The sequence below is a fragment of the Artemia franciscana genome, chromosome 20 (assembly GCF_032884065.1).
Source record: "Artemia franciscana chromosome 20, ASM3288406v1, whole genome shotgun sequence".
In the NCBI taxonomy this organism is placed as follows: Eukaryota; Metazoa; Arthropoda; class Branchiopoda; order Anostraca; family Artemiidae; genus Artemia; species Artemia franciscana.
Window position 1 is genome coordinate 16914785 of NC_088882.1, and position 27874 is coordinate 16942658.

The window sequence follows — 27874 nt, forward strand, 5'->3', positions numbered from 1 at the left end:
ACAATGAATCACAGAGGGCTTTGATGGGGAACGGAAAAAAATTGCTAGGCCACCGGAAGGGCGGCCTCTAGTTTGCTTGGCCTCTTGCGAAAAGAAATGGTGGACAGAAGATCGCTTAAGGCTAGAAACGTTTGATTTGGTCAAAAGATGTTCTTGCAAGAACACTATGTCATGGACTATTAATTCATTAATTAACAAGTCTTTGTCTTTTGTGCCGTTAATATTAAGAGAAGCAAAACTTAAAATAGTGGCTTGGTTCATTTTGGAGCAGAGTTCAGAGCGCGTTTTATCACTGGGCAATTCATACTATAGGAAACATGAGCTTCGCCGCAGTTGGCACATTTCGGAGCCTCTAAGCAAGGATTGTTTTTAATATTGGAATGGCATCCAGAACATTTAGAGCACTTCATCTCATTCGGGGCACATGGGCAGTGAGCTAACGAATGATGGATACTTTGGCATCTAAGACACCGTCTGGGCAATTCTTTGTATTCCGATATTTTAAAAGACTCGTAACCCAAGCGCAGACCTGTAGCGATGGCAGATTTTAGTGCAGCGGAATCAAGGAACTCTAAACGGAATGTATGAGAAGAGCCGATCTGGCTGGCCTCAACAAGACCAGGAATAACGGAGATGAGTATACTGCTAGAAACACTGTCGGGAAGTCCCCTACTTACTCCAAGAGGTTTGCGATCAATCACTTTAGCAAGAATATTTGGATAGCTCGCAACAGCAGATGCGGCAAGAGAATTGGCGGAAACTTTATCCCGCGTAACAACAACCCATCTTTTCCTTACCGGATCGGACTTTACCGACACAATACCGTCATGTCCGGCGAAAGAATCAAGCTTTTCCTTGCGAGAAACGGGGTCTCTTAGTTCTGGAGGCGGATATTTAAGAACAACGGCGTACGAGGGTTTGTGATTGGTACCCTTACTATCTGAGACCAAAGAACTATTAATAGACGTTGTTGGACTATTGAGGTGAGCAAGCGATTTTAACTGATCAAGGCACTGGTTGACTTTGGCGGTAAGGATAGAATAAGCTGACGCCGGAATGCTAGGGACTTCAGAGGGGGATTTGATCACGAACTCTGGAATATCAATATTTTCTGCAGAGCAGCGGGAAAGAGTAGCGATAATGTCCGACAATGAACTATTCTTAGCACTGGGTCCCGAACGACGAGGTATAGGCTCATCTGGGAAGCAATTGCTATATAAAAGTTTCTTAGCTCCAAGAACATCTTCATACGGGAAAAAATCACTAGCGTATTTCACAATAGACTGATGGTCCAACCCCTCATCGAGATTGTGCTGAGCAAAATTCAAAACTGGGCAATAATAAAGCGTACTGGTATTCCAATTGTCCATGATAAGCAAATTTCACTCACGGCTCGGCATCAGTCCAAAAACAATTAAGTGAAAAAGGTATATCCACAGAGAAGTTCTCAATAAGCACAATTATGAAATGATCCGCACTGGCTAAATGAATGCAATGAGAATAAATAATAACTTATCTTTGAGTGGGGCTAGTAATCCAGTGATTTGCAAGTAATCCGAATATTTCAATGCACGACTCAGATGATAGTAGTGCTGAATACTAACTCACAGCCACAATCCATAAATAATCCTTGAGCCGTAATCGTATACAAGTTTATAAATTTATCGAACAAGTTTCAATTACAAGTTCAAAAGTATTTCACTCGTTATTTATTCCAAACAGGTACAGAGTTTTATATGTTATTCCAAACATATATATATATATATATGTATATATATATATATATATATATATATATATATATATATATATATATATATATATATATATATATATATATATATATATATATATATATATATATATATATATATATATATATATATATATAATTTCATAAGAATCCCCCTAAACCACGGTTTATTGCTGGAGCAGCTAAATGTCCAACCCGCATTGCTGCTACTGACCTTTCTTTAATTTTAAAGGAAATTGTAAATAAACTTAAAACCTATTGTTCTGGTATTAAAAAATTTTCGAATTTTAATCCATATTGGAGTGTTAATATTTCACTGCAGGTGATAGATTCTTTAACAGTGGTTTCAGCTAAAAGGATTGAGTCTTTCGATTTTGCGACAATGTATACTAATTTATCACTTAGTGTAGTGTTTGATAATTTAAAAACTGTTATCAAGAAATCTTTCTTCTTATCTAGTAAAAGGTTCTTAAAAATAGACATTTATAATAAAAAAGCTATATGGACAAATTGCTTTAATACTACAGTTAACTTGAGATGTTATAGCTTGGATATGATTTTTGAGTTATTGGAATTTGTTTTATACAATACTTATATAAGATTTGGGGGTGATTTGTACAAGCAAATTGTGGGAATTCCCATGGGGGGGGGAATGCCAGCCCATTTATAGCTGACTTGTTTTTAAGTCACCTAGAATATAAATATATGATGGATAAGAATAAACCAATTAATTTAAAACATGCTTTGTCAAATAATAAAAGATATTTAGATGATATTTTGGTCTTAAATTGTAAGGATTTCATTGATATTTCTAAAAATATATATCCATCAGAGCTTATTCTTGAGCCTAGTCATGACGCTGGTCATGAAGATCATTTCTTAGATTTAAATATTAATATTTGTGATAATAATAAATTAAGTTTTAAAATGTATAATAAAACGGATGATTTTGATCTTGAATTGATTAGTTTCCCATTCCCTGAAAGTAATATACACTCAAATATCACATATTCGGCGTTTTTCTCACAGTTACTTCGTTATGCAAGGATTTGTAGTAATTATATTGATTATAAAAATAGATGTAAAGTCTTAAGCCAAAAATTGATATCAAGAGGTTTTTCTGCAAATAAATTAACTTGGCAATTTAAAAAATTTAGTTTTCATTATAACGAGCTTTTAAATAAATATCAAAAGAATTATCTGGAAATACTTAAAAAAATTTTACACTAATTTCGGAGGTTCGAGAAATGTTGTCGCAGCGCCATTTATTTTGAATTGTGTTTCTAATTGAGCGGATTTTCTTAAAAATTAGCCACATGGTAAAGATGAATCCCATAATTGTTTAGCTCATTCAGGTTTTTTGCAATGTGTTAATATTTGTGATTTGGTAAAATTTATAATATTTAGTTTACCTATTGTTGCTAAAGGGAGGGATATATTAACAGGATAAGCTTGTTTTGGTTTTACTTGGTTGTTTTACATTTGCTGTTTTTTTTCTTTCATAGGCATGTATTTTGGGGGTGATACCTGACGCGGGGATGCCATGGATATTCTTTGGTAGCCACAACACTGTGCTGGGTAGAGAATTTAGAGTGGCGAAACCCTGTATAGGCCAGTGTATTCTCCTGATGAGCCCTTATGTTGGGTGTTGCCTCTGAATTATTTGTCTATATTATTTTTTCTATTGTTTGGTAAATGACGACTTATACTTATTGACGACATGACTGCCTGTCCATGGATTATTCTTTATGGTTGATTGTGTGCGGCTATGCTGTTTGACCTATGTGATTGTATGGATGAGTAGGGTTAAGGCCTAATTTAAGTGCTGGTCTATATTAATCACTAATTTAGGAAAACAGTCTTCCTTTTCTCCTTCTATCTCTCTCTTTTTTTGTGTTTCTGCTGTTGCATTTGTGATTTCTCTTTTCATGATATTATTCCAGGATGGATCCAGTGCTCGTGGAGAAAATTTTTTTTTTAGTTTTCTCCCCGACAGACCTTTACCCTGGTCCAGGTTTTTAACCTGATATTGTTAATTATTGGTGAGATGGCACTTATGCAAATTTCATGTTCTTTCATGTTTTTGTTTATGTATTTATTGACCTATTGACCTTGGCATGTTTTTTGGACTCTGATTGTTGGATTTTGATTTGGATGTTGGTTTGTTTTGGATTTATTTTCAATAATTTTTTATGCAACAAAACACAAATATTAGCCTCGGAACTCGGAACGATTTTTTGAAAGTTAGTAAGTGTAAAAGTCGTTGTTTTCTTTGCTAAGATCATTTTGTCCCACGGACTTCTGTTAAGAGTACATTGTATAATAAAAATTTTGCATGCAAGTTACGTGGTAATGTTAATTGTAGAACAACCAATGTAATTTACCTATTAGAATGTAATAAATGCTGCCTACAATATGTGGGGGAAACAACTAATAATATATATAAAAGATTTTCTGGACATAAGACAACAGTTAATAATGAAAAAACTAATAACTATCTAGTTCAACATTGTAATAATGGTAAATGTTCCATATCAGATATAACTGTCACAATTTTAGAAAATTTAGAATTAGAAAATTTAAATAAAGAAGAGAAGAATAATAGACTACGTAAACAGGAGGATTTCTGGATACATACTCTTGGTACAGCTTATCCTTTTGGGCTAAATGATCGTGTAGCAAAATATGGTGACATGTCTCATGTTGTTGTTAAATGTATTGATGGTTTTATGGACCATCCTTCTTTTACTTGTCCTACTAAACGTAAAAAACGATCGAGAGGACATAGGAAAAATAATAGAAAAAATGAATTAGATGTACATATGCTTTCTAAAGATCTATGCCAGCTACTTGAATCTAGGGGTATGATTTCTGTAATAAAATGTCTAAATAATTTATCCAAGAGGAATTTAATCAAACTTTTCTGGATTGTTAAGAATAATACAGCTCTTGATTATAATTTCAAAGTAATATGTGATACAATTTGCATTCTAACTGAAATGAAATTTATTTCAAAAAAGAAAAAGTTCGGTAAGATTAGTAATAAGGATAACAGATTATATTTACCTATTAATTTTACTTGTAAGCAGATTTAAGATATTAATTTACCAGCAATTTTAAATCAGCGGCATGTGAAACAGGCCCTTCCTAGTAATTTGAATTATAATGATAGTCCAGTTTTAACTTATAAATTTTCAAAAACTATTGGGCAAATTATTTTCAATTATAATTTAATACTAAAAAGACTAGATAGTGATATAAATTGGAAACCAGTTTGTAAAACAGGGGACATATCAATAATAAAGCAAGATGATCTTCAAATTATAATGAATAAAGGGGCTAATTTCCGTCTTTCTCATCATCTGAAACCATCGAGTGTTCATGATGGCTTGGAAAATGATTTTGATTTATTTATTGATAAGTGGTGTAAGAAAGAGAATAAAAATAAAGAGAGTTTTCAAAGTTGGAAGAATTTAATTATTAGTAGAATAAGAAATAAAATATATTCTAACTTCAAAAATAGTAACACTAAATCATTATTTTATAATGCGAAGATTAAACAAGCAATTGCTAATCTAAAGAATGAATTTGTAATTGTGCCAGTGGATAAAGCTAATAATAATTTTGCCATAATTTGTCAGAAGCTGTATTGTGATATCTTAAAAAGTGAGTTATGCACAACTAATGTTTACGAAAAGGTAAATATAGAGGATGAGAATTTAATTGAAAAGACTGAAGAAATACTTTTTAAAAATTTTAATCTATATATATAAAAATAAGTTGTCTGTGTGTGGATCTGTGGATCAGGTGACGTCATGTTTGTTCGCATATGACGTCTGAATTATTTCACACTAATACAAAAGAAGAAAAAAACTAAAAAAGGTAAAAACTACAAAAAAAAACTAAAAAGAAAAAAAAAACTAAAAAAGCTAAAAAACTAAAAAAAAACTAAAAAAGGTAGAAATCTAATAACTAAAAAAAAACTGAAAAAAATAAAAAAAGGCAAAAACTACAAAAAAATAAAAACTAATAAAAAAACTAAAAAAGCTAAAAAACTAAAAAAACTAAAAAAAAACTAAAAAAAGGTAAAAAACTAAAAAAAACTAAAAACTAAAAAAGAAAAAAACTAAAAAAAAGGAAAAAACTGAAAAATAAAAGAGAAAAAGAAAACTAAAAAAATATGAATAAATATATATATAAAATAAGTTGTTTGTGGGTTATGTCTGTCTGTCTGTCTGTCGAGTGACGTCGTGTTTGTCCGCATATGACGTCTGAATTATTTCACACTAATACAAAAGAAGAAAAAAAACTAAAAAAGGTAAAAACTACAAAAAAAACTAAAAAGAAAAAAAAAACTAAAAAAGCTAAAAAACTAAAAAAAACTAAAAAAAGGTAAAAAACTAAAAACTAAAAAAAACTGAAAAAACTAAAACAAGGCAAAAACTAAAAAAAAACTAAAAACTAATAAATAACTAAAAAAGCTAAAAAACTAAAAAAACTAAAAAAACTAAAAAAAGGTAAAAAACAAAAAAAAACTAAAAACTAAAAAAGAAAAAACTAAAAAAAAGGAAAAAACTGAAAAATAAGAGAAAAAGAAAACTAAAAAAATATTAATAAATATAAAAAATATAAATATAAATATAATATAAATTAGCAATCAACAAAGCACCGAGACACAAATGACGACCGGGACACAGGGAGTATAAATGACGACCAGGACATAAGTAAAAAAATGGTAAAAACTACAAAAAAACTAAAAACTAATAAAAAAACTAAAAAATCTAAAAATCTAAATAAACTAAAAAAGAAAAAAAAGAAAATAGGAAAAAAATAAAGGAGAAAAACAAAACTAAAAAACGAATGTATATACAGACCGGGACACCGGGATACAAATGACGACCGGGACACAGGGAATATAAATGACGACCGGGACACAGGGACACAACTACAATGGGGACGCCGGGGGGCACAGGGGGATATAAATGACGACCGGGACACCGGGACACAAGGAATATAAATGACGCCCGGGACACTCAAAGAGAAATCACAGACTGGAACACCGGGACACAAATGACGACCGGGACACAGGGAATATAAATGACGACCGGGACACAGGGACATAACTACAAAGGGGACGCCGGGGTGCACAGGGGGATATATAAATGACGATGGCGACTCAGGGAATGGTCGATTAGCAATCACCATCAACAAAGCTCAAGGGCAATCATTAGAATCATGAGGTATAGATCTGAATACGGATTGTTTCCCCATGGACCATTATATGTTGCATGTTCAAGAGTCGGTAAACCTGACAATCTATTTATATGCACAGACAATGGGACAGCAAAAAATGTTGTATATTCGCAAGTTTTACGTAGTTAAAAACATATATATATATATATATATATATATATATATATATATATATATATATATATATATATATATATATATATATATATATATATATATATATATATCTGTATTCACAGGTGGGACATTAGGGACACAACTACAATGGCGCGTAACTAATATGGCGCGTAACGACTTACGCGCGCGGGGGGGCTTGGGGGGGCGCGAAGCGCCCCCACCAACTAGGTGTTGGGGTGGCGCGAAGCGCCACCCCAACAGCTAGTATTAAAATAAATGACAATCATAAAAAGTTCCCTTTCCTATATTGGACTGTAAAATTTCATAAGAATCCCCCTAAACCACGGTTTATCGCTGGAGCAGCTAAATGTCCAACCCGCATTGCTGCTACTGACCTTTCTTTAATTTTAAAGGAAATTGTAAATAAACTTAAGACCTATTGTTCTGGTATTAAAAATTTTTCGAATTTTAATCCATATTGGAGTGTTAATAATTCACTGCAGGTGATAGATTCTTTAACAATGGTTTTGGTTAAAGGAATTGAGTCTTTCGATTTTGCGACAATGTATACTAATTTATCACTTAATGTAGTGTTTGATAATTTAAAAACTGTTATCAAGAAATCTTTCCTCTTATCTAGTAAAGGTTCTTAAAAATAGACATTTATAATAAAAAAGCTATATGGACAAATTACTTTAATACTACAGTTAACTTGAGATGTTATAGTTTGGATATGATTTTTGAGTTATTGGAATTTGTTTTATACAATACTTATATAAGATTTGGGTGTTAACAAGACAATTTCCCATTGTCTGTGCATATAAATAGATTGTCAGGTTTACCGACTCTTGAACATGCAACATAAAATTGCCCATGGGAAAAACAATCCGTATTCATTTCTATACCTCATTATTCTAATGATTGCCCTTGAGCTTTGTTGATGGTGATTGCTAATCGAACATTCTCTGTGTTCCCGTCGTTATTTATATATCCCCCTGTGCCCCGGCGTCCCCGTTGTAGTTGCGTCCCTGTGTCCCAGTCGTCATTTATATACCCAGTATCCCGGTCGTCATTTGTGTCCCAGTGTCCCAGTCTGTAATTTCTCTTTGAGCGTCCCGGTCGTCATTTATATTCCCAGTGTCCCGGTGTCCCGGTCGTCATTTGTGTCCAGGTGTCCCGGTCTTTAATTTATCTTTGAGTGTCCCGGTCGTAATTTATATGTCCCGGTCGTTATTTGTGTCCCAGTGTCCCAGTCTGTAATTTCTCTTTGAGTGTCCCGGTCGTCGTTTATATTCCCTGTGTCCCGGTGTCCCGGTCATCTTTTGCGTCCCGGTGTCCCGGTCTGTAATATCGTCAATCGACAAACATGACGTCAGTCGACAAACATATTCATGACGACATACAGCTCAATCCTTATAATGACGTCAGTCGACAAACAGGACGTCAGTCGACAGACACACAAACAAACAACATATTTTTATATAATAGAAGACAATGTAACCGAATATAATTAGCTTTGGGGTAATAGTTCAAGATTAACCCCCTTCCCCCGTTGCTGTTTATATTAAAAAAAATAATTCCACTTTTTTGAACTGACGATAAGGGACAGAAAATAAACTTAAAACGAACAAAACAATAAGTCAAACTTTAAACGTGAGTATGTACTTAACAACATTTATGCTAAAGAATTTCGGATGGTCGGAGAGGGGTATTGTTCATAAATATGGAAATTCAGCTTGACTTCTGATCTTCTACATGGAGAAAGCCATCACGACCTAGAACAGGGTATCCTGATGTTGAAATACATTACATTTTTTGTATACATACATTGAAACATTTCATATGAATATGACAAGTAAAATTTTACTGTTTAAAATCACTAATAAACAAAGCTTCTCTAGGCACATGCCACCTGGTTTTGCGTTGCTCTTGTGATTCCTCGGCACGCTTTCTTTTCTTACTTTCTCTATCAGCAGCAAGTTTTTTGGCATAGATTCTTTGAGCAGTTTCCTTGGCTGTTGACATTGTAGGTTCTTCTGTCATTTTACAATTAAACATTTTTCTGCGAACGAATGTCTTAAATACCTTTAATGACGTCATCGCCATAATGAAGATATGACGACCTGATGGCATGACGTCACTCGATACACAGACAACTTATTTTTATATATATACTAGCTGTTGTGGTGGCGCTTCGCGCCACCCCAACACCTAGTTGGTGGGGCGCTTCGCGCCCCCCCCAAGCCCCCCCTCGCGCGTAAGTCGTTACGCGCCATATTAGCTACGCGCCATTGTAGCTGTGTCCCTGTGTCCCACCTGTGAATAGAGATAGATATAAATATATATTTTTAACTACGTAAAACATGCGAATATACAACATTCTTCGCTGTCCCATTGTCTGTGCATATAAATAGCATTTATATTCCCAGTGTCCCGGTCGTCATTTGTGTCCTGGTGTCCCAGTTTGTAATTTCTCTTTGAGTGTCCCGGTCGTCATTTATATTCCCTGTGTCCCAGTGTCCCGGTCGTCATTTGTGTCCCGGTGTCCCGGTCTGTAATTTCTATTCAAACAATCCCTGTGTCTCAGTCGTCAATTATATATTCCGCCTGTGCCCCCAGCGTCCCCATTGTAGTTGTGTCCCTGTGTCCCGGTCGTCATTTATATTCCCGGTCGTGATTTGTGTCCGGGTGTCCCAGTCTGCAATTTTTCTTTGAGGTTCCCGGTCGTCATTTATATTCCCTCTGTGTCAGTCGTCATTTGTGTCCCGGTCTGTCTGGTAGGCATTGATGACCTTATCCAAGTCAAAATCCCAAACCCAATCATCATCACTATCATTTTGAGTTTTAATATGTTTTGACTCTCGCTTTCCAGGTGGATTTTCATCTAACTGCGCGGTTTTGCGTTCTTTAGCCGCAAGCCTGTTTTCTTGCTGTTCTTGTGATTCCTCGGCACGCTTTCTTTTCTTACTTTCTCTATCAGCTGCAAGCCTGTTTTTTTGCTTTTCTTGTGATTCCTCGGCACGCTTTCTTTTCTTACTTTCTCTATCAGCAGCAAGTTTTTTGGCATAAACTCTTTGAGCAGCTTCCTCGGCTGTTGCCATTGTAGGTTCTTCAGTCATTTTACAATTAAACATTTTTCCGTGAACAAATGTCTTAAATACCGTTAATGACGTCACCGTCATAGCAAAAACGACGACAACTAATTTCATGACGTCAGTCAACACAGAAACATGACGTCACCTGATCCACAGACAGACACACAGACAGACAACTTATTTTTATATATATAGAAGATAGAAGTCCCGGTGTCCCGTTCGTCATTTGTGTCCCAATGTCCCGGTCTGTAATTTCGTCAGTCGACAAACATGACGTCAGTCGACACACAAACATGACGTCACTAGACACACGGGCAACTTATTTATATATATATAGACTAGCTGTTGGGGTGGCGCACAAAACCTAGTTGGTGGGGGCGCTTCGCGCCCCCAAAGCCCCCCCCCCCTTGCGCGTAAGTTGTTACGTGCCTTATTAGTTACGCGCCATTGTAGTTGTGTCCCTGTGATTCTAATGATTGCCCTTGAGCTTTGTTGATGGTGATTGCTAATCGACCATTCCCTGTGTCGCCGTCGTCATTTATATATCCCCCAGTGCCCCCGGCGTCCCCGTTGTAGTTGTGTCCCTGTGTCCCAGTCGTCATTTATATTCCCTGTGTCCCGGTCGTCATTTGTGTCACGGTGTCCCAGTCTTTAATTTCTCTTTGAGTGTCTCGGTCGTCATTTATATTCCTTGTGTCCCGGTGTCCCGGTCGTCATTTGTGTCCCGGTGTCCCGGTCAGCATATACATTCATTTTGAATTGATCTTTTTTTAGTTTTTAGTTTTTTACCTTTTTTAGTTTTTTTTAGTTATACCTCATGATTCTAATCATTGCCCCTGAGCTTTGTTGATGGTGATTGCTAATCGAACATTCCCTGTTTCCCCGTCGTCATTTCTATATCCCCCTGTGCCCCCGGCGTCCCCGTTGTAGTTGTGTCCCTGTGTCCCGGTCGTCATTTATATTCCCTGTGTCCCGGTCGTCATTTGTGTCCCGGTGTCTCGGTATGTATATACATTCGTTTTTGAATTGGTATATGATGAAATAAATATTTGTGTTTTTCCCCTTTTTTTCTTTTTAGTTTTTTTTTTGGTTTTTATTTTTTTTTAGTTTTTTTAATTTTTTTTCTAGTTTTTACCTTTTTAGTTTTTTTTATTTTCATTTTTTTTAGTTTTGTTTTTCTCCTTTTTTTCAGTTTTTTTCCTTTTTTCTTTTTTAGTGTTTTCAGTTTTTTAGCTTTTTTAGTTTTTTTTATTAGTTTTTAGTTTTTTTCTTTTTAGTGTTTTTTGTAGTTTTTACCTTTTTTTTAGTTTTTTTTACTTATGTCCTGGTCGTCATTTATATTCCCTGTGTCCCGGCCGTCATTTATATTCCCTACTAGCTGTTGGGGTGGCGCTTCGCACCACCCGAACACCTAGTTGGTTGGGGCGCTTCGCCCCCCCCCTCCCAAGCCCCCCGCACGTAAGGCGTTACGCGCCATATTAGTTACGTGCCATTGTAGTTCTGTCCCTGTGATTCTAATGATTGCCCTTGAGCTTTGTTGATGGTGATTGCTAATCGACCATTACCTGTGTCGCCGTCGTAATTTATATATCCCCCTGTGTCCCCCGGCGTCCCCGTTGTAGTTATGTCCCTGTGTCCCGGTCGTCATTTATATTCCCTGTGTCCCGGTTGTCATTTGTGTCCCGGTGTCCCAGTGTCCCAGTCTGTAATTTCCCTTTGAGTGTCCCGGTCGTCATTTATATTCCTTGTGTACCGGTGTCCCGGTCGTCATTTGTGTCCCGGTGTCCCGGTCTGTATATACATTCGTTTTTGAATTGTTTTTTTTTTTAGTATTTAGTTTTTTACCTTTTTTTTATTTTTTTTTTAGTTATACCTCATGATTCTAATGATTGCCCTTGAGCTTTGTTGATGGTGATTGCTAATCGAACATTCCCTGTGTCCCCGTCGTCATTTATATATCCCCCTGTGCCCCCCGGTGTCCCCGTTGTAGTCGTATCCCTGTGTCCCGGTCGTCAATATTCCCTATGTCCCAGTGTCCTGGTCGTCATTTGTGTCCCGATGTCCCGGTCTGTAATTTCGTCAGTCGACAAACATGACGTCAGTCGACACACAAACATGACGTCACTCGACAGACACACAGACAACTTATTTTTATATATATAGATGTCCCGGTGTCCCGGTCGTCATTTGTGTCCCGAAGTCCTGGTCTGTAATTTTGTCAGTCGACAAACATGACGTCAGTCGACACAAAAACATGACGTCACTCGACACACACACACAGACAACTTATTTTATATATACAGATGTCCCGGTCGTCATTTGTTTCCCGATGTCCCGGTCTGTAATTTCGTCAGTCGACAGACATGACGTCAGTCGTCACACAAACATGATATCACTCGACACACACACACACAGACAACTTATTTTTATATATATAGAAGATAGATAGATGTCCCGGTGTCCCGGTCGTCATTTGTGTCCCGATGTCCCGGTCTGTAATTTCGTCAGTCGACAAACATGAAGCCACTCGACAAAAGACACACAGACAACTTATTTTTATATATATAGATAATATAGAAAAAATGTTTAATTGTAAATTGACTGTAGAACCTACAATAGCATCAGCCGAGGAAGCTGCTCAAAGAGTCTATGCCAAAAAACTTGCGTCTGATAGAGAAAGTAAGAAAAGATAGCGTGCCGAAGAATCACCTGAATAGCAAGAAAACAGGCTTGCGGCTGATAGAGAAAGTAAGAAAAGAAAGCGTGCTGAGGAATCACAAGAAAAGCAAGAAAACAGGCTTGCGGCTAAAGAACGCAAAACCGCGCAGTTAGATGAAAATCCACCTGGACAGTGAGAGTCAAAACATATCAAAACTGAAAATGACAGCGCTGATGATTGGGTTTGGGATTTTGACTTGGATAAGGTCATCAATGCCTACCAGATTTTAGTTAAAAAAAAACAAAGGTTCGGCGATATGTATTTCATAGTGACGCTGAAAAATAAAGAAGAAAAAGAAAACTGAAAAAAGAAAAAAGGTAAAAAAATAAAAAAAACTAAAAAGAAAAAACACTCAAAGAGAAATTACAGACCGGTATACAAATGACGACCGGGACAGAGGGAATATAAATGACGACCAGGACACTCAAAGAGAAATTACAGACTGGGATACCGGGACACAAATGACGACCGGGACACAGGGAATATAAATGACTACCAGGACCCAGGTATTTAAGAAAATCGTTCAAAAAACAAATTTTTAATTGTAAGAAGATCGTTGAAAGAGAAATTTCTAATTGTAACATGACTGAAGAACCTAAGGTTCGGTGATAGTATTTCATAGTAACGCTGAAAAATAAAAAAGAAAAAGAAAACTGAAAAAAGAAAAAAGGTAAAAAACTAAAAAAAAAAACTAAAAAGAAAAAACACTCAAAGAGAAATTACAGACCGGGACACAAATGACGACCGGGACAGAGGGAATATAAATGACGACCGGGACACTCAAAGAGAAATTACAGACTGGGATACGGGGACACAAATGACGACCGGGACACAAGGAATATAAATGACGACCAGGACACAGGGACACAACTACAACAGGGACGCCGGGGGTACAGGGGGAAATATAAATGACGACGGGGACACAGGGAATGTTCGATTAGCAATCACCATCAACAAAGCTCAAGGGCAATCGTTAGGAAAATACTATATACATATCTGAATAAGGATTGTTTTCCCATGGACAATTATTATTTTGCATGTTCAAGAGTTGGTAAACCTGACAATCTATTTATATTGACAGACAATGTGACAGCAAAGAATGTTGCATATTCGCAAGTTTTACGGAGTTAAATAAATATATATATATATATATATATATATATATATGTTATATATAACATCTAGTTGGTGGGGCGCTTCGTGCCCCCCCAAGCCCCCCCGCGCGCGTAAGTCGTTACGCGCCATATTAGTTACGCGCCATTGTAGCTGTGTCCCTGTGTCCCACCTGTGAATAGAGATAGATATAAATATATATTTTTAACTACGTAAAACATGCGAATATAGAACATTCTTCGCTGTCCCATTGTCTGTGCATATAAATAGCATTTATATTTATATGTCTGTGCATATACAAAGCCTTATGTACTAATAATGACGTCATATGCAAACGCTCTTTTTACAAACAAACAAACATGCATACACACAACTCGCTTCGCGCCACCCCAACACCTAGTTGGTGGGGCGCTTCGCGCCCCCCCTCCCAAGCCCCCCCGCGCGCGTAAGTCGTTACGCGCCATATTTGTTACGCGCCATTGTAGCTGTGTCCCACCTGTGAATAGAGATATATATAAATATATATTTCTAACTACGTAAAACATGCGAATATACAACATTCTTCGCTGTCCCATTGTCTGTGCATATAAATAGCATTAAATTCCCTGTGTCCCGGTCGTCATTTGTGTCCTAGTGTCCCAGTTTGTATTTTCTCTTTGAGTGTCCCGGTCGTCATTTATATTCCCTGTGTCCCAGTGTCCCGGTTGTCATTTGTGTCCCGGTCTGTAATTTCTATTCAAACAATCCCTGTGTCTCAGTCGTCAATTATATATCCCGCCTGTGCCCCCAGCGTCCCCGTTGTAGTTGTTTCCCTGCGTCCCGGTCGTCATTTATATTCCCGGTCGTGATTTATGTCCGGGTGTCCCAGTTTGTAATTTTTCTTTGAGGTTCCTGGTCGTCATATATATTCCCTCTGTGTCGGTCGTCATTTGTGTCCCGGTCTGTAATTTATCTTTGAGTGTTTTTTCTTTTTAGTTTTTTTAGGTTTTTACATTTTTTCAGTTTTTTTTTTCTTCTTTATTTTTCAGCTTCACTATGAAGTACATATCGCCGAACCTTTGTTTTTTAACTTAAATCTGGTAGGCATTGATGACCTTATCCAAGTCAAAATCCCAATCCCAATCATCATCGCTATCATTTTCAGTTTTGATATGTTTTGACTCTCGCTTTCCAGGTGGATTTTCATCTAACTGCGCGGTTTTGCGTTCTTTAGCCGCAAGCCTGTTTCCTTGCTGTTCTTTTGATTCCTCGGCACGCCTTCTTTTTTCACTTTCTATTTTAGCAGCAAGTCTGCTTTCGCGTTGTTCTGGTAGTTCCTCGGCACGCTTTCTTTTCTGACTTTCTCTATCAGCAGCAAGTCTTTTGGCATAGACTCTTTGAGCATCTTCATCGGCTTTTGCCATGGTAAGTTCATCAGTCATTGTAAACTTAAACATTAATAGATTTCTACGTGAACATATGTCTTAAATATCTTGAATGACGTCACCGTCAAAGCAAAAATGACGACAACTAATTTCTTGACGTCAGTGGACACAGAAACATGACGTCACCTGCTCCACAGACAGACAGACAACTTATTTTTATATATATAGATATATATATATATATATATATATATATATATATATATATATATATATATATATATATATATATATATATATATATATATATATATATATATATATATGCTAGCTGTTGGGGTGGCGCTTCGCGCCACCCCAACCCCTAGTTGGTGGGGCGCTTCGCGCCCCCCCAAGCCCCCCGCGCTCGTAAGTCGTTAGTCTGTGCATATAAATAGATTGTCAGGTTTACTGACTCTTGAACATGCAACATATAATTGTCCATGGGAAAAACAATCCGTATTCAGATCTATACCTCATTATTCTAATGATGTGTCCCTGTGTCCCGGTCGTCATTTATATTCCCTGTGTCCCGGTCGTCATTTGTGTCCCGGTGTCCCAGTTTGTAATTTCTCTTTGAGTGTCCCGGTTGTCATTTATATTCCCTGTGTCCCGGTGTCCCGGTCGTCATTTGTGTCCCGGTGTCCCGGTCTGTAATTTCTATTCGAACAATCCCTGTGTCCTGGTCGTCATTTATATATCCCGCCGGTGCCCCCGGCGTCCCCGTTGTAGTTGTGTCCCTGTGTCCCGGTCGTCATTTATATTCCCTGTGTCCCGGTCGTGATTTGTGTCCGGGTGTCCCAGTCTGTAATTTCTCTTTGAGGTTCCCGATCGTCACTTATATTCCCTCTGTCTCGGTCGTCATTTGTGTCCCGGTCTGTAATTTCTCTTAAACTCTTTGAGCAGCTTCCTCGGCTGTTGCCATTGTAGGTTCTTCTGTCATTTTACAATTAAACATTTTTCCGTGAACAAATGTCTTAAATACCGTTAATGACGTCACCGTCATAGCAAAAATGACGACAACTAACTTCATGACGTCAGTCGACACAGAAACATGACGTCACCTGACAGACACACAGACAGACAACTTATTTTTATATATATAGATGTGCCGGTGTCCCGGTCGTCATTTGTGTCCCGATGTCCCGGTCTGTAATTTCGTCAGTCAAAAACATGACGTCAGTCGACACAGATACATGACTTCACCTGACAGATCCACAGACAGACAACTTATTTTTATATATATAGATATATATATAAATATATATATATATTTTCTTTTTAGTTTTTTTTGTAGTTTTTAACTTTTTTAGTTTTTTTCTTCTTTTGTATTAATGCTAAAGCCAAGGTTCAAACCTGGAGCCTCTCGGACCTAGAACCTGAAACATAACGCTTTACCAACTCAGCTATTTCGGCTTGAATACATTCGTTTTGAGCAGCTTCCTCGGGTGTTGCCATTGTAGGTTCTTCAGTCATTTTACTATTAGAAATTTTTCTTTCAACGGTCTTCTTACAATTAAAAATTTGTCTTTGAACGGTATTCTTAAATACCTGTGTCCTGGTCGTCATTTATATTCCCTGTGTCCCGGTCGTCATTTGTGTCCCGGTATCCCAGTCTGTAATTTCACTTTGAGTGTCCCGGTCGTTATTTATATTCCCTCTGTCCCGGTAGTCATTTGTGTCCCGGTCTCTAATTTCTCTTTGAGTGTTTTTTCTTTTTAGTATTTTTTAGTTTTTTACATTTTTTCTTTTTTCAGTTTTCTTTTTCTTCTTTATTTTTCAGCTTCACTATGAAATACATATCGCCGAACCTTTGTTTTTTTAACTAAAATCTGGTAGGCATTGATGACCTTATCCAAGTCAATTTCCCAAACCCAATCATCATCGCTATCATTTTCAGTTTTGATATGTTTTGACTCTCGCTGTCCAGGTGGATCTTCATCTAACTGCGCGGTTTTGCGTTCTTTAGCCTCAAGCCTGTTTCCTTGCTGTTCTTTTGATTCCTCGGCACGCTTTCTTTTCTGACTTTCTCTATCAGCAGCAAGTTTTTTGGCATAGACTCTTTGAGCATCTTCATCGGCTTTTGCCATTGTAAGTTCATCAGTCATTTTAAACTTAAACATTAATAGATTTCTACGTGAACATATATGTCTTAAATATCTTTAATGACGTAACCGTCAAAGCAAAAATGACGACAACTAATTTCATGACGTCAGCCGACACAGAAACATGACGTCACCTGATCCACAGACAGACAGACAACTTATTTATATATATCTATATATATAAAAATAAGTTGTCTGTCTGTGGATGTGTGGATGGATGTGTGGATGGATGTGTCAGGTGACGTCACCTGAAAAAACTGGATTAGGTGACGTCAAAACTGAAAAAACTAAAAAAAGGCAAAAACTACAAAAAAAACTAAAAACTAATAAAAAAAATAAAAAAGCTAAAAAACTAAAAAAACTATAAAGGTAAAAACCAATAAAAAACTAAAAAAAAAACTGAAAAAACTAAAAAAAGGCAAAAACTACAAAAAAAAACTAAAAACTAATAAAAAAAGTAAAAAAGCTAAAAAACTAAAAAAACTAAAAAAACTAAAAAAAGGTAAAAAACTAAAAAAAATAAAAAATAAAAAAAAACTAAAAAAAAGGAAAAAACTGAAAAATAAGCTAAAATAAAGGTAAAAACCAATAAAAAACTAAAAAAAAAAAGGAAAAAACTAATAAATGACGACACTCAAAGAGAAAGCGACCAGGACAAAAAACTAAAAAAAAGGCAAAAACTACAAAAAAACTAAAAACTAATAAAAAAAATAAAAAAGCTAAAAAACTAAAAAAACTAAAAAAAGGTAAAAAACTAAAAAAACTAAAAACTAAAAAAAAACTAAAAAAGGTAAAAACTAAAAGAACTAAAAAAGAAAAAAATAAATGACGACACTCAAAGAGAAAGCGACCAGGACAAAAGGAATGTTCGATTAGCAATCAACAAAGCACCGGGACACAGGGAGTATAAATGACGACCAGGACACAAGTAAAAAAAAAAATTAACAAAACTAAAAAGAAGGTAAAAACTACAAAAAAACTAAAAAGAAAAAAAAACTAAAAACTAATAAAAAAACTAAAAAATCTAAAAATCTAAATAAACTAAAAAAGAAAAAAAAAGGAAAAAAATAAAGGAGAAAAACAAAACTAAAAAACGAATGTATATACAGACCGGTACACCGGGATACAAATGACGACCGGGACACAGGGAATATAAATAACGACCGGGACACAGGGACACAACTACAACGGGGACACCGGGGGAAACAGGGGGATATAAATGACGACCGGGACAAAAAAACTAAAAAGAAATAAAAACTAAAAACTAATAAAAAAAACTAAAAAATCTAAAAATCTAAATAAGCTAAAAAAGAAAAAAAAAGGAAAAAAATAAAGGAGAAAAACAAAACTAAAAAACGAAGGTATATACAGACCGGGACACCGGGATACAAATGATGACCGGGACCCGGGACACAGGGAATATAAATGACGACCGGGACACAGGGACACAACTACAACGGGGACACCGGGGGAAACAGGGGGATAACCTGACAATCTATTTATATGCAAAGACAATGGGACAGCAAAGAATGTTGTATATTCGCAAGTTTTACGTAGTTAAAACCATATATATATATATATATCTATATTCACAGGTGGGACATAGGGACACAACTACAATGGCGCGTAACTATTATGGCGCGTAACGACTTACGCGCGCGGGGGGGCTTGGGGGGGGCGCGAAGCGCCCCCACCAACTAGGTGTTGGGGTGGCGCGAAGCGCCACCCCAACAGCTAGTATATATATATATATATATATATATAATATATATATATATATATATATATATATATATATATATATATATATATATATATATATATATATATATATATATATATATATATATATATATATATATTTATATATATATATATATATATATATATATATATATATATATATATATATATACTAGCTGTTGGGGTGGCGCTTCGCGCCACCCCAACACCTAGTTGGTGGGGGCGCTTCGCGCCCCCCCCAAGCCCCCCCGCGCGCGTAAGTCGTTACGCGCCATAATAGTTACGCGCCATTGTAGTTGTGTCCCTATGTCCCACCTGTGAATATAGATAGATATATATATATATATATATATATATATATATATATATATATATATATATATATATATATATATATATATATATATATATATATGGTTTTAACTACGTAAAACTTGCGAATATACAACATTCTTTGCTGTCCCATTGTCTTTGCATATAAATAGATTGTCAGGTTTACCGACTCTTGAACATGCAACATATAATGGTCCATGGGAAAACAATCTGTATTCAGATCTATACCTCATGATTCTAATGATTGCCCTTGAGCTTTGTTGATGGTGATTGCTAATCGACCATTCCCTGTCCCGGTGTCCCGGTCGTCATTTACATCCCCCTGTTTCCCCCGGTGTCCCCGTTGTAGTTGTGTCCCTGTGTCCCGGTCGTCATTTATATTCCCTGTGTCCCGGTCGTCATTTGTATCCCGGTGTCCCGGTCTGTATATACATTCGTTTTTTAGTTTTGTTTTTCTCCTTTATTTTTTTCCTTTTTTTTTCTTTTTTAGCTTATTTAGATTTTTAGATTTTTTAGTTTTTTTATTAGTTTTTAGTTTTTTTTTCTTTTTAGTTTTTTTGTCCCGGTCGTCATTTATATCCCCCTGTTTCCCCCGGTGTCCCCGTTGTAGTTGTGTCCCTGTGTCCCGGTCGTCATTTATATTCCCTGTGTCCCGGTCGTCATTTGTATCCCGGTGTACCGGTCTGTATATACATTCCTTTTTTAGTTTTGTTTTTCTCCCTTATTTTTTTCCTTTTTTTTTCTTTTTTAGTTTATTTAGATTTTTAGATTTTTTAGTTTTTTTATTAGTTTTTAGTTTTTTTTTTCTTTTTAGTTTTTTTGTAGTTTTTAACTTCTTTTTAGTTTTGTTAATTTTTTTTTTTACTTATGTCCTGGTCGTCATTCATACTCCCTGTGTCCCGGTGCTTCCCGGTGCTTTGTTGATTGCTAATCGAACATTCCTTTTGTCCTGGTCGCTTTCTCTTTGAGTTTCGTCATTTATTTTTTTCTTTTTTAGTTCTTTTAGTTTTTACCTTTTTTAGTTTTTTTTAGTTTTTTAGATGAAAATTTTTTTTAGTTTTTTCCTTTTTTTCTTTTTAGTTTTTTATTGGTTTTTACCTTTATTTTAGCTTATTTTTCAGTTTTTTCCTTTTTTTAGTTTTTTTTTATTTTTTATTTTTTTTAGTTTTTTACCTTTTTTTAGTTTTTTTAGTTTTTTTAGTTTTTTAGCTTTTTTACTTTTTTTATTAGTTTTTAGTTTTTTTTTTGTAGTTTTTGCCTTTTTTTAGTTTTTTCAGTTTTTTTTTTTAGTTTTTTAGTTTTTTTTTGTAGTTTTTGCCTTTTTTTAGTTTTTTTAGTTTTTTAGCTTTTTTATTTTTTTTATTAGTTTTTAGTTTTTTTTGTAGTTTTTGCCTTTTTTAGTTTTTTCAGTTTTGACGTCACCTGATCCAGTTTTTTCAGGTGACGTCACCTGACACATCCATCCACACATCCATCCATCCATCCATCCACAGACAACTTATTTTTATATATATAGATATATATATATATATAATAATTAATTTATTTGTTACCCGCTTGTTTTGACAAATTAAGCGAAGTAAAAACATTATGGAAAGAAAAACGAAATAACACAAACAATACAATTAATACAGTCTAATCAAAGGGTGGTAATGGCCCAAGCGTTGACAGGCCTCAGCACCTAATCTAGCATAGAGTTTTTTATAAACAAAAATAATATCAGTGGCACAAAACTTTCTGATAATCTTCTGATTTCTATAAAAACGCGGCAGATACAATAAATATTTACAATAACGAAAATACATAACTCTTATGTATTTATATATTATATATATATATATATATATATTAGCTGTTGGGGTGGCGCTTCGCGCCACCCCAACACCTAGTTGGTGGGGCGCTTCGCGCCCCCCCCCCCAAGCCCCCCGCGCGCGTAAGTCGTTACGCGCCATATTAGTTACGTGCCATTGTAGTTGTGTCCCTGTGTCCCACCTGTGAATATAGATAGATTTATATATGTGTTTCAAACTACGTAAAAATTGCGAATATACAAAATTCTTGGCTTTCCCACTACTGGGAACTTTCCGTTTCCAATTGCCAGCAATTGATCTGAAAATGTTTGACCAGAGTCATCGTTTTGCAATCGGACACGCATATTTGTAGTTAATTTTTAATATTTTTACGTGTGCCCATAAATTAGAATGTTTCAGGCAAGCATTCATTTCGTCTGCAGGAGTTAAACTACGTAAAAATTGCGAATATACAACATTCTTGACTTTCCCATTGTCTTTGCATATACAAAGCCGTATGTACTAATAATGACGTCATATGCAAACGCTCTTTTTACAAACAAACAAACATGCATACACACATATCGTTTTTATATAGATAGATAGATACATACATACAATACAAATTAACTGCGTAAAACTTGCGAATATACAACATTCTTCGCTGTCCAATTGTCGCTGCATATAAATAGATTGTCAGGTTTACCGACCCTCGAACATGCAACGTACAATTGTCCATGGGAAAAACAATCGTATTAAGATCTATACCACATTTTTCTAATAATTGACCTTGAGCTTTGTTAATGGTGATTGCAAATGCTAATCGAATTGGGAATTGCAATCTTTTAAATTGAAAAGGCAGATCCGTCGGAATCATGGGAATGCGAGGAATAAGAACAGCCTCACCCTCAAAAGGCCCTGTCAAGATTGTGGCCTCTATTAGGTTTTCCATTGTTTTTTTTTACGGCAAGTCGCGTGCCATTTTTTTAGTTGTAGCACGTGTGGTGGAAACCCTGAAAGATCTATGGAATTTAAAAATTCAGATGGATTTAATTCAGATGGAGCTGTTGGGCTATACTAGCCCAACAGGCTAGTATATATATAGTATCAGATTGGGCTATATATATATATAATATATAAATACATAAGAGTTATGTATTTTCGTTATTGTAAATATTTATTGTATCTGCCGCGTTTTTATAGAAATCAGAAGATTATCAGAAAGTTTTGTGCCACTGATATTATTTTTGTTTATAAAAAACTCTATGCTAGATTAGGTGCTGAGGCCTGTCAACGCTTGGGCCATTACCACCCTTTGATTAGACTGTATTAATTGTATTGTTTGTGTTATTTCGTTTTTCTTTCCATAATGTTTTTACTTCGCTTAATTTGTCAAAACAAGCGGGTAACAAATAAATTAATTATTATATATATATACTAGCTGTTGGGGTGGCGCTTCGCGCCACCCCAACACCTAGTTGGTGGGGGCGCTTCGCGCCCCCCCCAAGCCCCCCCGCGCGCGTAAGTCGTTACGCGCCATAATAGTTACGCGCCATTGTAGTTGTGTCCCTATGTCCCACCTGTGAATATAGATATATATATATATATATGGTTTTAACTACGTAAAACTTGCGAATATACAACATTCTTTGCTGTCCCATTGTCTTTGCATATAAATAGATTGTCAGGTTATCCCCCTGTTTCCCCCGGTGTCCCCGTTGTAGTTGTGTCCCTGTTTCCCGGTCGTCATTTATATTCCCTGTGTCCCGGGTCCCGGTCATCATTTGTATCCCGGTGTCCCGGTCTGTATATACATTCGTTTTTTAGTTTTGTTTTTCTCCTTTATTTTTTTCCTTTTTTTTTCTTTTTTAGCTTATTTAGATTTTTAGATTTTTTAGTTTTTTTTATTAGTTTTTAGTTTTTATTTCTTTTTAGTTTTTTTGTCCCGGTCGTCATTTATATCCCCCTGTTTCCCCCGGTGTCCTCGTTGTAGTTGTGTCCCTGTGTCCCGGTCGTTATTTATATTCCCTGTGTCCCGGTCGTCATTTGTATCCCGGTGTACCGGTCTGTATATACATTCGTTTTTTAGTTTTGTTTTTCTCCTTTATTTTTTTCCTTTTTTTTTCTTTTTTAGTTTATTTAGATTTTTAGATTTTTTAGTTTTTTTATTAGTTTTTAGTTTTTTTTTCTTTTTAGTTTTTTTGTAGTTTTTACCTTCTTTTTAGTTTTGTTAATTTTTTTTTTTACTTGTGTCTTGGTCGTCATTTATACTCCCTGTGTCCCGGTGCTTTGTTGATTGCTAATCGAACATTCCTTTTGTCCTGGTCGCTTTCTCTTTGAGTGTCGTCATTTATTTTTTTCTTTTTTAGTTCTTTTAGTTTTTACCTTTTTTAGTTTTTTTTTAGTTTTTAGTTTTTTTAGTTTTTTACCTTTTTTTAGTTTTTTTAGTTTTTTAGCTTTTTTATTTTTTTTATTAGTTTTTAGTTTTTTTGTAGTTTTTGCCTTTTTTTTAGTTTTTTTAGTTTTTTAGCTTTTTTATTAGTTTTTAGTTTTTTTTGTAGTTTTTGCCTTTTTTTAGTTTTTTCAGTTTTGACGTCACCTGATCCAGTTTTTTCAGGTGACGTCACCTGATCCACGATCCACAGATCCACAGACAACTTATTTTTATATATATAGATAGTTTTTTTTTTTTTACTTATGTCCTGGTCGTCATTTATACTCCCTGTGTCCCGGTGCTTTGTTGATTGCTAATCGAACATTCCTTTTGTCCTGGTCGCTTTCTCTTTGAGTGTCGTCATTTATTAGTTTTTTCCTTTTTTTTTAGTTTTTTATTGGTTTTTACCTTTATTTTAGCTTATTTTTCAGTTTTTTCCTTTTTTTTAGTTTTTTTTTATTTTTTATTTTTTTTAGTTTTTTACCTTTTTTTAGTTTTTTTAGTTTTTTTAGTTTTTTAGCTTTTTTACTTTTTTTATTAGTTTTTAGTTTTTTTTTGTAGTTTTTGCCTTTTTTTAGTTTTTTCAGTTTTTTTTTTAGTTTTTTATTGGTTTTTACCTTTATAGTTTTTTTAGTTTTTTAGCTTTTTTATTTTTTTTATTAGTTTTTAGTTTTTTTTGTAGTTTTTGCCTTTTTTTAGTTTTTTCAGTTTTGACGTCACCTAATCCAGTTTTTTCAGGTGACGTCACCTGACACATCCATCCATCCATCCACAGACAACTTATTTTTATATATATAGATATATATACATATATATATATATATATATATATCTATATATATAAAAATAAGTTGTCTGTGGATGGATGGATGGATGGATGTGTGGATGGATGTGTCAGGTGACGTCACCTGAAAAAACTGGATTAGGTGACGTCAAAACTGAAAAAACTAAAAAAAGGCAAAAACTACAAAAAAAACTAAAAACTAATAAAAAAAATAAAAAAGCTAAAAAACTAAAAAAACTATAAAGGTAAAAACCAATAAAAAACTAAAAAAAAAACTGAAAAAACTAAAAAAAGGCAAAAACTACAAAAAAAAACTAAAAACTAATAAAAAAAGTAAAAAAGCTAAAAAACTAAAAAAACTAAAAAAAACTAAAAAAAGGTAAAAAACTAAAAAAAATAAAAAATAAAAAAAAACTAAAAAAAAGGAAAAAACTGAAAAATAAGCTAAAATAAAGGTAAAAACCAATAAAAAACTAAAAAAAAAAAGGAAAAAACTAATAAATGACGACACTCAAAGAGAAAGCGACCAGGACAAAAAACTAAAAAAAAAGGCAAAAACTACAAAAAAACTAAAAACTAATAAAAAAAATAAAAAAGCTAAAAAACTAAAAAAACTAAAAAAAGGTAAAAAACTAAAAAAACTAAAAACTAAAGAAAAACTAAAAAAGGTAAAAACTAAAAGAACTAAAAAAGAAAAAAATAAATGACGACACTCAAAGAGAAAGCGACCAGGACAAAAGGAATGTTCGATTAGCAATCAACAAAGCACCGGGACACAGGGAGTATAAATGACGACCAGGACACAAGTAAAAAAAAAAATTAACAAAACTAAAAAGAAGGTAAAAACTACAAAAAAACTAAAAGAAAAAAAAACTAAAAACTAATAAAAAAACTAAAAAATCTAAAAATCTAAATAAACTAAAAAAGAAAAAAAAAGGAAGTGTCAGGTGACGTCACCTGAAAAAACTGGATTAGGTGACGTCAAAACTGAAAAAACTAAAAAAAGGCAAAAACTACAAAAAAAACTAAAAACTAATAAAAAAAATAAAAAAGCTAAAAAACTAAAAAAACTATAAAGGTAAAAACCAATAAAAAACTAAAAAAAAAACTGAAAAAACTAAAAAAAGGCAAAAACTACAAAAAAAAACTAAAAACTAATAAAAAAAGTAAAAAAGCTAAAAAACTAAAAAAACTAAAAAAACTAAAAAAAGGTAAAAAACTAAAAAAAATAAAAAATAAAAAAAAACTAAAAAAAAGGAAAAAACTGAAAAATAAGCTAAAATAAAGGTAAAAACCAATAAAAAACTAAAAAAAAAAAGGAAAAAACTAATAAATGACGACACTCAAAGAGAAAGCGACCAGGACAAAAAACTAAAAAAAAAGGCAAAAACTACAAAAAAACTAAAAACTAATAAAAAAAATAAAAAAGCTAAAAAACTAAAAAAACTAAAAAAAGGTAAAAAACTAAAAAAACTAAAAACTAAAGAAAAACTAAAAAAGGTAAAAACTAAAAGAACTAAAAAAGAAAAAAATAAATGACGACACTCAAAGAGAAAGCGACCAGGACAAAAGGAATGTTCGATTAGCAATCAACAAAGCACCGGGACACAGGGAGTATAAATGACGACCAAGACACAAGTAAAAAAAAAAATTAACAAAACTAAAAAGAAGGTAAAAACTACAAAAAAACTAAAAAGAAAAAAAAACTAAAAACTAATAAAAAAACTAAAAAATCTAAAAATCTAAATAAACTAAAAAAGAAAAAAAAAGGAAAAAAATAAAGGAGAAAAACAAAACTAAAAAACGAATGTATATACAGACCGGTACACCGGGATACAAATGACGACCGGGACACAGGGAATATAAATAACGACCGGGACACAGGGACACAACTACAACGGGGACACCGGGGGAAACAGGGGGATATAAATGACGACCGGGACAAAAAAACTAAAAAGAAATAAAAACTAAAAACTAATAAAAAAAACTAAAAAATCTAAAAATCTAAATAAGCTAAAAAAGAAAAAAAAAGGAAAAAAATAAAGGAGAAAAACAAAACTAAAAAACGAATGTATATACAGACCGGGACACCGGGATACAAATGATGACCGGGACCCGGGACACAGGGAATATAAATGACGACCGGGACACAGGGACACAACTACAACGGGGACACCGGGGGAAACAGGGGGATAACCTGACAATCTATTTATATGCAAAGACAATGGGACAGCAAAGAATGTTGTATATTCGCAAGTTTTACGTAGTTAAAACCATATATATATATATATATCTATATTCACAGGTGGGACATAGGGACACAACTACAATGGCGCGTAACTATTATGGCGCGTAACGACTTACGCGCGCGGGGGGGCTTGGGGGGCGCGCGAAGCGCCCCCACCAACTAGGTGTTGGGGTGGCGCTAAGCGCCACCCCAACAGCTAGTATATATATATATATCTATATATATAAAAATAAGTTGTCTGTCTGTCTGTGGATCAGGTGACGTCATGTTTCTGTGTCCACTGACGTCATGAAATTAGTTGTCGTCATTTTTGCTTTGACGGTGACGTCATTCAAGATATTTAAGACATATGTTCACGTAGAAATCTATTAATGTTTAAGTTTACAATGACTGATGAACTTACCATGGCAAAAGCCGATGAAGATGCTCAAAGAGTCTATGCCAAAAGACTTGCTGCTGATGGAGAAAGTCAGAAAAGAAAGCGTGCCGAGGAACTACCAGAACAACGCGAAAGCAGACTTGCTGCTAAAATAGAAAGTGAAAAAAGAAGGCGTGCCGAGGAATCAAAAGAACAGCAAGGAAACAGGCTTGCGGCTAAAGAACGCAAAACCGCGCAGTTAGATGAAAATCCACCTGGAAAGCGAGAGTCAAAACATATCAAAACTGAAAATGATAGCGATGATGATTGGGATTGGGATTTTGACTTGGATAAGGTCATCAATGCCTACCAGATTTAAGTTAAAAAACAAAGGTTCGGCGATATGTACTTCGTAGTGAAGCTGAAAAATAAAGAAAAAAAAAACTGAAAAAATGTAAAAACCTAAAAAAACTAAAAAGAAAAAACACTCAAAGATAAATTACAGACCGGGACACAAATGGCGACCGACACAGAGGGAATATAAATGACGACCAGGAACCTCAAAGAAAAATTACAAACTGGGACACCCGGACACAAATCACGACCGGGAATATAAATGACGACCG

At 34.7% G+C, this 27874-nt stretch overlaps 1 protein-coding gene and 1 long non-coding RNA gene across 2 annotated transcripts in view; one reads left to right on the forward strand and one right to left on the reverse strand.

The window, feature by feature from the left end:
• Nucleotides 1-27874, reverse strand: part of LOC136039819 (proton channel OtopLc-like) — a 97325-nt gene that overhangs the window by 42722 nt on the left and 26729 nt on the right. The window lies entirely within an intron of this gene.
• Nucleotides 23957-25976, forward strand: LOC136039824 (uncharacterized). Its single transcript, XR_010620565.1, has 2 exons — nt 23957-24596; nt 24785-25976. It is a non-coding gene; the product is annotated as an uncharacterized LOC136039824 (long non-coding RNA).